We start from the raw sequence: 17,577 nt of genomic DNA, 5'->3' as shown, positions 1-17,577 counted from the left end.
AAATGTAAATCGCCGGTGGTATGGCATACGCGGCGGTGCGATTTCACTGAAATCGCGGAAGTTTCCTCTCAAGGCAACTTCTGCGATTTCACACGGATTTTGCTTTTTGGCCTTGGGGATAAACCAAGTAGGGGCAACCACTGAGGTGCTCACTGGTACTGGTTTTGCTTCCAGGTCAACGAGTATGCCTACAGGAGAAGCCCAAGTGTGTTTTCAGAGGGGCAACCACTGAGGGGCTCACTGGTACTGGTTTTGCTTCCGAGAGAGGCCCATACATGTCGGCTATGACAACTGGTGGTGGGCCTGCCCATTTGCAGTGGTGCAAAGTGTGTTCTCCCTTAAATAGGAATGATTTGGGGCCCACATTTTTATCGTTAACATTTTAATAAACATGACCTCCCCTTTTTCCAAAAACTAATTATGTTGTCTGAGTGGTTATTATGATTACTATCTTATGATAGAAGTTGGTTGTTGGGGGTTTTGCTTTAGTGACAGGATTACACGCTACAAACCTTAATCTTCAATATATATGTGCCAAATAAGCCAGTTGGAAATAGAAAATGGGGACCATTAACATCAGGGAAAATGGGTAACTGACACTTTACTGCAGTTTCCCTTTGTTCTTTCATAAGGCACTGGGCAGATGCATGTGCAGGGCATAGTGCAATGTGGGCCACATAGTATTTGTATATTTTTCCATTCTGATGAAATTTTCAGATATTTTCAGATTGTACGTATGATTGTTCCGCTAATATCATGGCATTTACCTAGGAGGTACTATGTACATTTGCAGTTTATTTTTTAAACAGCCATAAAGAATTTGATATACGGCTTTGGGCAAGGAGATGGTGTACTCTGTTCTAACCTGTGAAATCCTGGATGTTTGACCTTCTTAGTTTGAGGTAATAGAAAGATCACACACTGAATAAATGAAAATCAGATCTTTACACTTTAATTCTGTAACCATGGAACACTAGGAATGCCAGGCAAATATTGTGGGTAATAATGCTAGTAATGAAGCATATATGGGATTGGTGCCATACAATAGCAAGGAGCTTTTATATTTAGTTACATAGTTACATAGTTACATAGGGTTGAAAAAAGACCATTGTCCATCAAGTTCAACCCATCCGAGTAAACCCAGCACACAACCTATACTAACCAATCTATACACTCACATACATAAACTATATATATACAACCAGTAATACTAACTGTAGATATTAGTATCACAATAGCCTTGGATATTCTGCTTGTTCAATAACTCATCCAGGCCCCTCTTAAAGGCATTAACAGAGTCTGCCATTACCACATCACTAGGAAGTGCATTCCATAACCTCACTGCCCTCACCGTGAAAAACCACCTACGCTGCTTCAAATGGAAACTCTGTTCCTCTAATCTATAGGGGTGACCTCTGGTGCGCTGATTGTTTTTATGGGAAAAAAGAACATCCCCCAACTGCCTATAATCCCCTCTAATGTACTTGTACAGAGTAATCATGTCCCCTCGCAAGCGCCTCTTTTCCAGAGAAAACAACCCCAACCTCGACAGTCTAACCTCATAGCTTAAATCTTCCATCCCCTTTACCAGTTTAGTTGCACGTCTCTGCACTCTCTCCAGCTCATTAATATCCTTCTTAAGGACTGGAGCCCAAAACTGCACTGCATACTCAAGGTGAGGCCTTACCAGGGACCTATAAAGCGGCAAAAATATGTTCTCATCCCTTGAGTCAATGCCCTAAAATAAGCTAAGCTAAAATAAGATGGAGATTTGATGGGTGTAACTAAGAGTGCTAGGAAAGGGTAGCCTTTTAGTACTAGTGTTGGAGCGCTACCTATTCTCCCAGTGTTATTGAATAGGATAGGTCATTACAGAATATCAATTTAGCCTTTAAATATGGGAAATGGTGCAGAGTTGGCTGATTTGTGATTGGCTGGCTGACAAACATGTGAGAAGACTGAAAAGATGGGTTTGCACATCAAGCTGGTGGCTAGCATAGGTAACTGACGGTGGGGTACCGATGCTTCTACTCCTCCTGCTACTATATATATGTGTACCAATGAAATGTTTTCTTTTTAATTGGGAACTAAACGTATGATTTTTCTTTATACTGTTATGTGCTGGGTTCTAACCTGCATAAAAAATAGAAAAGTAAATACTTGTACCCAATTTTATTTAAGACATGGAGGCACATTTATCAACCTGATCATTTCCACTAAAACCACAAATGTCTTGTCATTTATTTAAAGATCCAAATTGAGTTGCATGAATGAATTAAAATGCAGAAGAAAAGGACATGAAAACCATGAATTTTTGGTGGTTTTACATTTTCCTATAAATCTTTGTGGACTTACAAACAAAAAACCCAAAAACCTCTAACTCCACAAATGATATGAAAATTGTTAGAATTTGCTTAGGACAACTCCCATTGACTACTACATAACCTCTACAGCTTTTAGAAGGAGAAGTTTTTGTATTAGTGTTTTATGTGGTTTTGTTCCATAATAAATTCACATTTTTTTATGTGAAAAAATCAAGTTTTAGCACCAAAAAAAAAAATACATTAGTAAAAGAGCTTATGTATATCCACATGTGCAGTTGCTTTCCCCATAATGTTCACATTCAGCTGCACATAACATCACTGTCAAAATGTGCTCCTTGCACTTCTGTATAGTTTGCTTAGCGCTGCCTTTGGTTCTAACTTGAGTGCTGCTGCATCTATTGACACAGGGGAACCCTGGAGCTACCACCACCTCCAAGGATCCCTTTGCACCCAGCGTCAATAAGCACAGCATACTTGCACCTAAAGAGGTAGGAACAGTGCAAATGAATCAGGGGCCTAACCCTCTTGTGACTGCAATGACACTGGAATTCTGTGAAAAAATAATTGCGATTGTGCTTGAAATTGCATTTGTGCTTGCATGGAAATCTGAGTACAGTGACTGTATAGTAATGTTTTATGGGCTGCATAAGATGAGCCATATAGTATATACTGCTTGGGGTGGTAAATACCACATGTGCTTGTAGATATATAACTAAACTATGCATAGCATGTGGAAATAACTTTGCCTGACAAATCTACTATGAAGGAATACCTATGCCATATTTGTTCTTAAATGCAAAGCTATGAACTTTTTCAAAAATCTAAATCTACAGTTCTTTCAAAAGATGCACTAGGGCAATGATCTACTATTTTTTATAAGGTAAGTGGATAAATTGCTGTGTGGGCTGTTTGTTTGAGTTATTTTTTTGCTTTATCTATATTTAATGGTTAATTGCGGTTTATTGACAGGTAATTCAGTAATCATGAGTCAAACCCTTACTCCAAGGTGCCATGTTTGGAAATAAATAACGTTTGCATTTTATGAGCAATTTTATGTCAGATGAGATTAATCATTAGCAATTGTGATTATAGCCTTTTGCCAGCTTTCCCTGCCCTAGAGCAAGTCAGTAGGACACTGCCAATAAAATGCTGGACAGTAAAGAGAATAGTGATATGAACAGCATGCAAAGTAACAACAAATGGAAGGCTATCTTCATGTTATAATAAACTAAATTTAAAAAAACGTCCTGCTCCCTCCTCACCTTGGAACAATTCAATGACAGGCTGATCACAAGGTTAGTTTCATGCCATCTGTTATATATCACTCAGATTCTCCTTCTCCTCTGCTTTTCCAGAGAAAATGTGAAATACATAAAAGAGAAATTACAAATTTTCTTTGGAAGAGAAACTTGCACAAAATTATTAAATCAAAGTTCACATGACATTGTCTTAGAGACAGTATTCAACAATGCAGCATCACTGTCCAATAACTACAGTTCTTTACATGGAAGCATTTGGTTTAAAGGAATTGTGCTTTACTGACTGACTGCTGTTGTTGATCTATGATTCCTAGCATTCACATTCAGGGTTTGGCAAATTACAAACCAGCTAAGAATATGTAGTGTGGTCAGGGCCAAGGACAGTACAGCCAGGGGATGTTGGGGGGGAATGAGAACTTGTTTGTGGTCTGAGTGATAAACAGAATATATAAACATTGTGTTATGTTGTGTTTCTGACTAACAATGGTCTTGCAAAATCTGTCCCATAATGAAACATTAATGCTGCACATAACCTTCCAAACATGTTTTTCAGTTCAAATTCAATTAGTATACAAGAAACAATGCATTTTTATTTAATTTTATTTCTTTTAACATTTTTTAAAATTGTAATTGAATTTCCATTATTTTACTGCCCGGTGTTTCCCAGTAGCAGCTAGGGTTGCCTGCTCTTTAAACTGCTACAATTTACTGCATTCGTTGACTATACAGTAGGTGACAATACACAAATAAGAAGCAACTGTATAAAGTGTTTGGAAGATGCACTTCCCCTTTAAACCATGTTATTAACACAAAAACAAACTTTAACTTAATTAATCTCAGTTTATTATGCACAATCATTATCGCTTAGATAATTAGAGCAAAGGGTACCTGCAATGTATTACATCTGTAGATAATTTCTTATTGCACTAATTTTGGGCATAACAGGAAGAGGCTCTATAGTATTGATAATGCAAGGTTATATCATTGCTAACCTATGAACACTTCAGATAAAAAGTGATACTAGTGGACAAACAGCAAAGGAAAAGGATTTAAAGGCTCCCACAAGCCAGAAGTACAGATGTAAAGTTCACTTGGTGACCCTGGGGACATCTCTTATTAAACAGGGTACAGCAAACTGGAACCGTTTGTGCCCACATATTGTGTCCACATAAATATACCAGTTTAATGCTTTAACTACCAGGGCTTTGGCTGCTTCATTTGGCCAGAACATTATTGTCTCTCTCCTTGTGCCTTATATAAAGTTTAGGTCCAGAAGGAATAGGTTTTCCTTTGATGATGCTCCACTGCATGCCTGGGGTACCCCCCTCTACCAAGAGCTCCATTCATTATAAATTACAAAATGGACTGGGGGCTAACCACTCTATCATACACTGGAAAAGTTTGTTGGTTCTCCACCAGAATAATGTACTAAAGAGCCTGATTTCCATTTACGAAAGCTCCCCTAAATTATAGATTCAATTAGAAACATAATCAAAGGGACACAACTAGGGGCCCAAGAGCCCCAGTGCAAGAGTTTGTGCTGAGTTCATATGTACCTCACAGCTTGCATATGCATTATACTATGTCCCTTTTGTATAGCAGTTATTTATTCCTGTAAGGTAAAAACTTTAATTATTTGTATAACTAGATGCCAATTAGGCCCTTGGTCCAGAATGTGGCTGTAACACCTAGAACACACACTTACGCAATTGTTGCACTTCCTCTCATGGCATATGCCATCCCACCGGCGATTTACATTTTCGCCGGTGGGATGGCATTTCGGGGAGATTAGTCGCCCGCAAACAGGGAGATTTGTTGCGGGTGGCTAATCTCCCCGTGTGCCAGAGCCCTAAATGTGCAATTAGAAACAGATTTATCAAAATGTGTGTTTGGAGTTTAATACATAAAAACTCACCCACATTCTATTCTGACACTAAAAAGCTTTTTTTTCAAAATCTGAATGTACAGTAAAAGTTCCCTATAGATCATGTTGATCATTTTTCCTTGATAGGGCTGCTTTTGTAAGTAAATGTAACTTGAAGTTCCTAAACCTGACTCTTTTGCCAACCTGACTGTCCCTTCTCAGCCTGTCAGTTATCGCTTCTAATGCTAACGGCCTCCTGCTGCACAAATATGGCAGCCCCCTCATAGAGGAACATGGGGGCTCAGATAGGGAATGTAAAGGCAATGGACAAATACTTTTATGGGGAAAAGGTTTTATTTCTGATGTCAGTATCTCTTTAAGGCATTTATGAAAGCAACCACATGCACAGGGCAATAAAATGGAATTGCTTGAACATTTATGCCATTCATAAAAGGTACACACACTCATACAGGCTTGTACCTGGGGGAGCATTAGTGCACCCAATTAACCTGCTCTGATTAATTATTCACTAGTGCATGTATTAAAGGTTAAATTATTCAGTTTTGTATTTATTAACTGAGTTAGCCAAACATATATTTTATCACAGCCTTGATAGGATTCCCAAGGCCTGGTTAAGATGATGTACTGTACATCTGGGAGGTCTGCCACCTGCAAAATATATTCTAGACAACCTTGATCTTTAATAGTAAAATCTTTCGGATTTTAATGGTTCCCAAAGACATTTCCTAGCTCAGAAGCTAAAGGTGGCCATACAGGTTCAGATTTTAGTCTTCTTCTGAATGTTTAGATATCAATTGTACGTTTAAATGCAACAATCTAAAACTAACATTTAGACTGAAATTGTAGGATAAAGTTCTAAACATGAATTGTACAAAAGTGACTTCCTGGAAATGCACTGTAGGTCCCCCAAGGATATCGTCAGATACACAATAAACAATTTGGAGCCGAGTATCTGTGATGAATCAGTTCCCTCTGATCTGCACAACATGTTTTTGTTGCACACATATAGCTACTGGCCGCACATGCAGATTTTATCATTATGCAAGTGAAATTTTCTAACCTGTCCAATCAACTAAACAACCAATCTCCATGGCATGAAAATTATCGGGACAATAATTCAGAGCCCACACAGGGTCTGAAAATCATATTGGTGCGTGTATGACCAGCCTGAGACATGATTTCTAGACAATACCTCTAAACATTATCACCAGGCATTATATAGTAAATCGTTTGTTGCCAAAAGGGCAGGGCACAAGGCACTAATTGGCAATCTATGGTCATCTGCAACGGAGGTCAAAACTCTGCAGGCAACCAGGCCGGCCAGTAGCTATATGTGCAACAAAAACATGTTGTGCAGATCAGAGGGAACTGATTCATCACAGATACTCGGCTCCAAATTGTCTTTCCCTTCTAAATGTTCAGGGATGGGTCAAATTACACCAAATAAATAGCAGAAGAAATGCCAAGACCACTATATAAACTTTTACAAATTCTTTCAAGGAGTACACATCTGGCACAGACCAAGAGGAGGGAAAAGAGCAGTTAATTTGTGATACCTCTGACCTGCATCCTTAGCAGGCCCCCTTCAGCTGTGCCATTATTGATCTCCTCTCTCTGTCAAGCAGTAGGGGGCTTGAACACAAGAAAGGTGCCAATGTTGCTTTCTTCTGCAGTGCTATTTTCCCTTCCTATACAGGGTCATGAACCAATTACTCGTTAGTCAGGACTGATCTTTGGACTTTTCAACCTTAGTGGCCACACAAAGAGCCACATGGAATGATGGGGTGGCATCTTACTAATCTATTTACACAATAATTATGAGGGACCTGCGGTTGGCTGCAGGCAAAAAAAAGGCCTAGGGGTCAGTGCCCTTCAGGGTTCAAAATCCTACAGTGATATACACGGTGAATTTTAAATCTCTGAGCACTGGGGTTATAAATGATAGCTAGAATCTCAGCCATAAAGCATAAGAGAAACAAGGAAGCTTAACTCTTTGATTACCATTTCCAATACAGGCAAAAAGTGGATTTTTTTCCCCAAAGCAACGTTACATTTCTTAACACTGTGTGTTGTTTATTGATCCAGATAAAACATTCATTTTTTTCAATTATGACTATTCTTTATTAATCATTTATTTCTATCAGTCTGTTAGCATGCACTAAAAGGACATATGCTGTATCGTATATGTGGTTCTCTCATTGCAGAGGGTGTTTACTGCAATATTTAGCACCATTCACTCTAAGGCCAACCCTGTAGTTATGGACATGGGGAATCTTTGGGGAAAACAGCAGAAACACCACTATATATAAAAGATAAAATGGACTCTGTTTCCAGTGTACATATTATGCCAACTCGTAGTGCACCACAACTGAAAGGCAGCACATATGGACTGGACTAAAAAGTAAAACATAGATGGAATTATTTAAAATATATTAAATCATTTGAATTTTTTAAGAACACCAGAGTGCATACCTTTGGCCTGCCACCTAGTGACCAACCGCTTTAACTAAAAAATAATTGGAACTTGGTAAAAACTCCAGAACTTAGTTGCAGAGTTGCATTTAAAGTTAAACAGGTAACTTAACTCATGGCCCTTTAGTCATTGCTGAACTACAACACTGCTATAACCTTCAGCTGTCAGAGAGGGGCTAGGGAGTTTCAGATTAGCCATAGAGTTGGCAGAAACAACAATAACATTAGTTGCTATTTCACCCCTTTAAAAGAGGACACTTACTAAATACATGTGCTGCTGGATGCACCCAACTTGCAGCATGTGTATTCAGTTGTCATCTTTTAAAGGGGTGAGATGAAACCCTACTTTGAAAGGCATTCTAATAAGGAACATGCATGTGGGCACCCATGGTCCACCCACGTACCATCCTTACATGTTGCATCTACTTGCATGGCATTCCGTGTCAGATGCACATCTTTATGCTCCAAATCTGGAATTGCAAGATTTGCACCTTACAGTGGTGGGTGCAAACATCAAGGAGCATAGGCAAAAAATGTTTACCCTTTAGTAACTGAGCCCTAAGGTAATAGTTACCCAAGCTGTGGGGCTAGAACATTCAGAGGGCCCAAAGTCCAAATTGCAATGAAACACATGTCCAGTCATTTCCATTTTAGCAAATCAGATTTTGGTAGGCTCAGCACAATTCCGTCAATAAAATCACCCATTTGCTGTCAGAGCACACAAGTTCAGGGAGATGGTTGGGGCTAGGGTTCACATCTTTTCTAGATGAATTCCTATCCTGTAAACAGCACTGGTATTAAGTGCCATTTTCTCTGACTCAGCAGCTAATATACCAAAAAGTTGGCAATCTGAGGTGGATCCAAAGTAGTTCTAACTAAGGCAGGTGTCCAAAATAAAGTTAATTTAGGGTGAGTTTGGTGTGTGTGCTTATTGGCTGCCTTAGTTTCTCCTGAGTCTATAGCAGCAGGACAGTATTTTGAGTTTGCAGTGAGCCAAGGGGACTTGCCAAATGGTGGTCTACACAGAGGGGATGAGGACATTAAACCAAAATGGCCTGAAAACCTCTGTGCTAAGAATGTGTTAGTATTTTCAATCTATTTAGAAGATTTCTCCAAATGCTCACATATAACTTACACTTCTTTGACCCAAATGACAATGTAATGGCCATAAAGTCCACTATTTTTCAAAGAATTCATCACTGATACCTCTGCAAACCATAAGAAGGCAGGTGCAACTAGAGAGAGTGCTCACAAATCGGGCATTAATGCCCAATGTTAGGTGTGTGTGTGTGTGTGTGTATGTATGTGTGTGTGTGTGTATGTATGTGTATGTGTGTGTGTGTGTGTGTGTGTGCGTAGCATCCTCCATATTCTGACCCTTGTGCTTTGGTGTCCTGCCATGACCTATACATACCTATACATAAACATTTGTGCACTGATGATATTTGCACAGTAGCTCAGGTTCAAATGACTTTGGCAAAACAACATAACATGTATGGCAGACTTGCAGATGGGCAGACTTAGTATATGTGAACCAAGGCATCTACCTTTAATTAGAATATATGTTTCCAAAAAAAAGTTTGAAGAGAAAATATTTCCACCAGAAATCACGGTGTATAAATGTGTGGAAACATAACAGTTTGTTGTAAATCTCAGGGGTTTCAGGAAAGTTTATCTTAAAACTGCAAGCAAGAACATATGACACCATGATGCCTAAAAAAGGTATCCTGAGCATAAAAAGAACCATTTGTTTCACTCTTTTTTCCCACTGGAAACATTAAACCAGACAATCCTCACTCACCTTTTGTCTATTCATTCCAACGATTCATCAGCATATAGGCTTGTTGCACCGCTCTAGCATACATAGGAAGCCTTGCAATAATGTCCCTTTCCCTTCTTAAGAATAATAAGTACAGGAAAAATCATGGCAGGACCACACAGCTGAGAGTCTCCGAATTCCACGTGATGGTACTTGAGTGATTCTCCTAACTGAAATTCATTTTTCTCCCACACAGACCCACACACTTAACAAAGCTCATAAAGGTCTGCTCTATTACACCAAATAAGTTCAACTTCCCTCTCTCTCTCAAAATTAGAAACAGGGTAGGGAGAATTTCTCTGAACATAAATGCTGGTAACCTGACCCACTGCTTGAACAGCACATATTCAGAGTTAACCACTTGTGGGCTTGGGCTGATGTTGCCTAATTACAAGGTCTGGAAGCTCAGGCTCAGTTTGCAGATGAGAAATGCCCTCCTGGCACATTTTCTCAGAATCACTACACTGAATCACTATACATTATGGAAATGAATGTCTGACTCTGTATCTAGCAATACAGATATATTTGTAACAGTTTCCACACAATGACTACGATTAAGATATATTTTTATTTATAGCATGACTTCAGGAAAGAATTGTAATTTTGCTGTTCTGATTTGCTGGTAAGCCATAGAAGAATAGATGTGGAATGTATTTATGCTCCACCTCAGTGACTGCAAAATATCAGCATAATTCAAAATTGTAACACATTTTAATAAGTAACTGTGAATTCAGATAAAAGAATCATTCATTATCTTTGTTGCATTTTATCTAAGTGCTGCTGAGTGTTTCACCCATGATGCACAACCTGAAGTCATTCAGTTTTCTCCAATTTCTCACTGTTGCTAACTTTGTATTGTTCTATATATGATCTGAAAATATCACAACATAGGGAGAGTTAGCCAAAGTGTTCACAGATTTGACATGAAACATTAATAAGAAAGCTGAAGGGCATAAATAGCTTTGCTTACCTGCCACTGTAGGGTGGCATTTAACCCCTCCGATTAGGGAACCAAATAAGACTTTCAGCAGCTGCCATGCAGGAGGCTGCACACAAAGTTCTTGGAGGACAATCCTCTATGCATGCTATCAAGGGTTGGTCTGATCAAAACCTGCCCTGGCTGTCCTTCAAACTCCAGTGGGTGATATTTAGTTTATATAGTATTAAATGAAAATGTAATACACTAGAGAAAAATGTTGCTTTCTAACCTCAGTTTTGATTACAAATGATGTGGAGCTTTCCTAGCAACAAATGTACTGTATTAAGGTGGCCAGACATGGTAAAATTCAGTCATTCACATCAGCCGGTGTAGCCCTTGATCCAGAAGAAATCCTACCTCACTGACATCTTGAAGATTTTTGTCTAGATATTAGTTGGGAAGGCCTGTCGGAGGGGCCCATACACGGTAGATAAGCAGCAAATCGGTCTGAAGGACTCAAAGTGGCAGCTTTAATCTGTCGATGTATAGCCACCTTTCTGGATTTGCATGATACACTATACTGATGAGTCCCAGCAAGGACAAATGGGTCTGTATTTGATTTTCGATAAACACCTAACATGGCTGTGCTTCAGTACCCAGTGGGTAAGCTTCAGCTTATAGGGTATTCCTTGAAACTGAAAACCTTTTGAGCAAAACTTGGCTTTCTACAGTAGAGACAGCAAATCCAGTAGCTGCTGGGGGTAGATTGGCAATACAGGGAGGCCCAACTGGGAGGGTTTATACACAATTAATATAAAATACATGAATGAAGCAATGTTCATTCAGTGGTTTAAACAAGCATTTTATATAGAGCATGCGTAATTTTTGTGCTTCGTGGCTATGTTATAGTAAGGTAACCATCAGTGCCTGTTTCAGTGGTACTGACCCTGTTTCAAATTCCCTGTCCATGGAAAATTGACCCCAGCAAGCATCCCCACCTATAAAAACTGTCCCCAGTTGTCCCATTGACACAGAGCAGCCCCTCAGACTTTGGTTACTATTCCAGGACAGAAGGAAGGAGCGATCTACTGTCACCTGACCTCCTTTCCTTCTCCCACGTCCTCCAAACTTCCTATGCCAGCTTTTCTGTTGCTGAAGGAAGGAATATGTATTAATAGTATATTTTATATAGTAAATTATTTTGGAGCTTTTCAGGGGAAGGCTGTTATGTTGAGTGGGTGTCCAGCAGTGGAGGAGTAGACAACACATGGATGTGGCATATAAAAATTTTGTGCGGTGCGCTGCATGCAACACAGCTCCTTGTTATCCCCGGATTTTACTGTGAAAATTTTACATTACAAAGATATTAAAAAACTCGGTTTTATATTTTGGCAGGGATGATTTTTATTTACAGAAAGGAGGATAACAGCCACATGAGTCCCTAAACATCCTGCACACAATCAGAAATAATTGGTATAACGTTGTTTACAATATTCTCATATTTTTTGTCATTATTTTAAAGTAGACATAAAACCTTTTTATTTTGCTGATGGCATCCCTGTAATACATTATCTGCTATGCTTACCTTTTACTAACATGTACAGAAACAAAACCCCCACCCCCCCACTGGCTAATCTTTCTTACTCTATACCATGGTAATGAACAGAATGTTCTCTTGTCTGGTACTGTTGTAAAACAGCATGGGTCATGGAAGGCAAGGCCCTCCTCCTCAAATATCCTACATGGTTTTTATAAAACATTGGATTTTTTTATATTGCTTTTCACAAATGATAATTGAATCAGTTTCAAGTACTAGATAAAATATTTGATTTCTTACTGAATTAAAAGCACACAACCACTAACCATTTAGTTCTGTATAAAACCTGCCTTACTGCTAGTTCATTCAGAGTAAGGCAAACAAACCAAACTCCAGTTTGTCTCAGATGGGAAAATAAATCCTTCTAAGATGGCAATCGGATCAGTTCCTGGATTAATTCATACTAAGAGCTATTTTCAGTAACACTGGTTTTCCTTGCTAAAAAGTCACTCAACCCTTCCTTGAAGCTATCTAATGTATCTGCCAGTATCAGGGAGAGAATTCACAACTTTCACTGTAAAAAACCCTTTTTACTTTAGAGGGTGCTGTGACTTCTACTACTAGGTCCTCCTGTTCACCCAGCCATTAGCCTTGTATGCCTATATGAGAACAAAGAGAAAAGATGGAAGGAAGAATAGATAAATGACTGAGAGAATAAAGAAGGTAGTGAAGAGAGAAGGAAAAACTGGGGCCACAGTCTAAGGTTTTCTGATGGGTCCTTAGCTCGCCAATCTGACACTGCCTCTAGTGGCCCTGGCAACCCCTCCCCTGGGGGGGGGCGAGGGCAGGGCAAGCCAGTCAGGGTTCCTAGTTCACCTGGTCAGCTCGGCCCAGCTTTGTTATACTGTTGCCACCAAACCAGGCTGTCCTAAACTATATGGGTATTAAAATTGTGACACTGTACTTGGCCAATAGTAAGCAGATATACCTCCTAAAATCCCATCTAGTTTTACCACTCACTGCTGGGTTCCATGCCAGCATAGCGAACAATTTATCAGAAGATTTGCAATGACATGCATTGGTGGGAGTAGTGCAAAGATCTAAGCCTTCAGACTCTGGGGTATCAGAATCTGGTTCTCTTAAGTGATGGCAGTCTGACAAACTCATCTGAGTTTGGTTGCTGGTAGAGGAACTGCTACCTGCCTGAATGTGCAAGTCTAACTATAAACTTTTTTGGAGGAGACATAGTGGTCTGTGGATCAGGGGTGTAACTACAGAGGAAGCAGAGCCTTCAGTCGCTGAGGGGCCAGTGTAGATCTAATAATTAATAACAATGTCTATATACCTTAGTAGAATAAGTCAAATACCTATATTTTAGGGCCCTAAATTGATCAATTGGTAACAGCAATGCTATAGCATATAACAATTATATGTTTCCTACTTGCAACAGAGAAACAAAGTTCCTTTCCTGATGCAGAGTGATTTTTTCCTTATGCACAAAATAAGGTCTGTTCATAATTGTTTTTCTGTGAGTTGCAGAACTTGACCAGTCTGCACAGAGCAATCCAAAAAATCATTCCCTGGCTTGATTGCTTAGAACAGCGCAATATGGCTATCCAGATGAGTGCCCAAAGAGCACATTATCCAACCAGCCCACCAGCGGCGATAAGCCACTACTTGTAGTATTTATGAATTTATAACAGGGAAATATTATTATCAGGAGAATATAGACAGTAAGACATACAGGAGGGACATGTTTAGAAGCACTGTAGAGAGATGCTGTTCAGGAATACAGTGTAGAAATAAAATAGTTGCTTGTGACAAACAAATTACTGTAATTGGGAAAGTTAAGTACATCCAAGCATGGCCTGTGATACATTTTATTTCTGTCTTTCATTTTAATGTCAATAGTTTCTAGTGTACTGAAAAATTATTCTTTTATATATTCTTTTTTTATTTTTACTTAGATACTGGGCTGTAGTGGAGCCACAGTTTGATTTCAGCCCAAAAGTCAATGTCTTTTGATATTTCCTTTAGGCCTTTGTGACTTTAGTCAAGTCAAGTCAAGCTTTATTGACATCACATTTGCATACAATGTATATAAATAAGACAAAATTGCAAACTGGAGGCCCACCCAAAAGAAACATATTACATTCTCCATACATACATACTAATTAAAGTGCAAACACATATTGTGCATATACATATACAAAGCAATGAATAAATAGTAATGAGCCAAAAATCAAACCAACTCTTTAATTTTGCTATCTACTTAGCAAACCAACAATTCCAATTTTCATTTTAGTGCCTACACTTTTACAGGTCACTTTTTACTTTATTAATAAATATTGTGCTGAAAACCATTACTGTAACCAATACTCCAGAGTGCAATGTGCAATATTAAAATATTTCAATATTGTGCCAAAAGAAAGAAAAATACCATTTTAAAAGAAACCACATAATTTGCTCTACAACAGCCTGACATAATTAAAATTTAAGATCGTTCAAAAGTCTTACAGCTTGTGGAATAAAACTCTTACTTAATCTGGCTGATCGAGCATATATACTTTGATACTGCCTGCCAGGTGGCAAGAGGTTAAAAAACTTACAAAAGGGGTGTAAAGGATCTTCTACAATACTGACTGCCCTTCAGAAACCATGTGTTTTAAAAATATCATGAACTGAAGGGCAAGATTCACATATAATCTGCTCTTTTAACAATTAGTTGGAATATCTTGCGATCAGCAGCATTACAGTTTCCATACCACACATTAATAGAGTTTGTCACTATGCTCTTTATAAAAAGATAATTTACATGATTGCTTTCCTCTCGGGGGAACTGTACTGATCAAAAGCCTGTGCCTGAATAGAAAACAGTGTTTATGGCAGGTACTCTGTCAGTAAGTGGGGACTGCTAGAAAACACATTCTTGAGAAAACCATCAGCAGTATCTGTCATAGACAGTTCAATTTTGAATGCTGAGAGAAAACAATGATGTGATTGGCCTTTTTTCATGGGTCACATAGTCATTGGTCAAACATAGTCTGCTGAATATAACTCCTTTTTATATGTCAGCATCACCCCTTTCCAGAAGAATAACAATGGTGATGTAGCATTACAACTTCCTTGGAGGGTGGGGCAAAAAAAAAGAGGGCCCAGAAGGGTCCTGACTGATGTGCAGTTTTGCAGGCTTCTAACTTCTAGTTAGACTATTGACTATTGCCAAGAAATATTCATACAATGACTGGAAGTGGGCAGATACTGAATTATTTTATTGAATTATTTTGCTGGGAACTGGAATAAGTGATCAGACAGAGAAGTGTTAAGAACATAGGATAATATATTCTGAAATATTTATGGACATTTTAAACTTCCTCAGTTATTAAGCAGTCCCTCTGATTACCAAATACAGTAGGTACATTGCTTGTCGCTCTTACCTTAGAAGAACCCACTGAGCGGTTAGATCTCTGCTATAGCAGCAACAAACCACTGAGAAAAGGCTTTCCAGTGGCAACAATAAGAGTCGCTGGGGAAAGTCCTTCACATGACTTTGTTTTCCGAAGTCGCAAAAAGTTGCATGCAGGAGGAAACTGTGCAACTTCAGATTATGGAAACGATGCAAAGGGCTTTCCACAGGTGACTCCTATTGTTGCCACTGGAAAGCCTTTTCAGAGCACCTGATGTCCCATGGAGCGGTTGAGTCGCACTCGATAGCTCTCTGCTTTCACATCAACCTAAGGAGCCATATGGAAAAATCAGCCTGACTCGATATCTGGAGGAAATACATTACTGGAAATATATACAGGCATGGGATCCGTTATCCAGAAAGCTCCGAATTACAGAAAGCCTGTCTCCCATAGACTCAATTTTAATCAAATAATTCAGATTTTAAAAATTGATTTCCTTTTTCTCTGTAATAATAAAAGAGAACCTTGTACTTGATCCCAACTAAGATATAATTAATCGTTATTGGATGCAAAACAATGCTATTGGGTTTAATTAATGTTTTATTGATTTTTTAGTAGACTTAAAGTATGGAGATCTGAATTACAGAAAGACCCCTTATCTGGAATAACCTTGGTCCCAAGCATTCTGGATAACGAGTCTAATACCTGTATATATATTATTGGCCATGTCTATGGGACTATTTAAGTGAATTCTGGGACGCTGTTGCATTATCTTAATCTTAAAAACTCGATTGGGAATAAAATAAGCACGTGTTCATGTTTCCTTTCTCTAGAGCCTGTTTTTATTTCTTTTAAAAAGTGACAGAATATTTGCAGTTGCGCTAGTAACGGAAAAACAAACGCGAGAATCACATTGTTCCATTCATTTTTAATGAGGCCAAAAATCTTGAATGTTTAAATAAACTGGGAAATAAATATTGGAATAAAGCAATTTTTTTTGGAGACGCAAAAAATTTTTGATAAATTATAATAATTTTGATAAATCGGCCCCCTCTAACATGAAGTCATATAAATCATTAAAATAACCCTGTATCCCTGACCTCTAAGTACCTGTCATAACTACTGGCTCCAATAAGCCTTTTTAGTTCCTTGCACTTCCTTCTTGGTAGAGGTGACTTATGACTCCCAGCTGTGCAGGCACTAATGATTTGGTAATGTGACACTTTATGGGTTCAGTTGATCCAGCAGGAATATTTCTGCACTAATGAAGAATTTATACTTCTTTGCTATTGGGGATAACTTGGGTGACTAAGCATTTGCCTCTGTTTTCCTCTTTTTGCTTATCTATAATTGGTCGGTGCACTATACCACTAATATGTTTGATTGGATAATTGACTGTATTCCCATATAGCAAGAATAGATTGTACACGTGACTTGTCAGAAAAGTAATAAGTAATAAACTCTACAACATGTATACAAATGTGAATGTAAGAAAATCATCTCACAAGAATGAATAGTCATCCAATAATTTCACTGGTGTACTGCTGCCATATTGTTGCAACCAGAGACTGAGAGTTTTTTTGTAGTGCATACCTACATCCCCAGGAAGGCGCAGGTTCCCAATATGCAATCCCTCTTTTATTTAAATGTTCTGAAAAATGCAAGAAAATAATTCAAATGTAAATATAACTGTTTCTCTTTGTTACATTTACAAAAACAAATCTGTTTTTATAAATCAAAGGGGGGCTTTACAGTTCCATTTTTCATTGCCAATACATTATCTAATAGGAAGCAAATCTTTCTCCTTGCCATATTTCACAATAATTCAATACGCTTTGTTCCTGGTAAGAAAGCCAAGAAGAACAGAGCCAAAACAAATTAACTGGCTATATCTGGCTCTGTCTGTACCGTTTGTCTTAATTATGTTGGGCAGTGAAAAAAGCAGTCAAGAATCA

At 38.5% G+C, this 17,577-nt stretch overlaps 1 protein-coding gene across 2 annotated transcripts in view; it reads right to left on the bottom strand.

Annotated features, from left to right (window-relative positions):
* Positions 1-10,056, bottom strand: part of anpep (alanyl aminopeptidase, membrane) — a 46,107-nt gene extending 36,051 nt beyond the window's left edge. For both annotated transcript variants that reach the window (XM_031899221.1, XM_031899222.1), the window contains exon 1: positions 9,742-10,056. The gene's annotated coding sequence lies outside the window, so the exon portion shown is untranslated. The remainder of the gene's footprint in view (positions 1-9,741) is intronic.
* Positions 10,057-17,577: the final 7,521 nt, after the last annotated feature.

The sequence above is a fragment of the Xenopus tropicalis genome, chromosome 3 (assembly GCF_000004195.4).
Source record: "Xenopus tropicalis strain Nigerian chromosome 3, UCB_Xtro_10.0, whole genome shotgun sequence".
Taxonomy (NCBI): domain Eukaryota; kingdom Metazoa; phylum Chordata; class Amphibia; order Anura; family Pipidae; genus Xenopus; species Xenopus tropicalis.
This window is presented reverse-complemented; position numbering and strand designations above follow the sequence as displayed.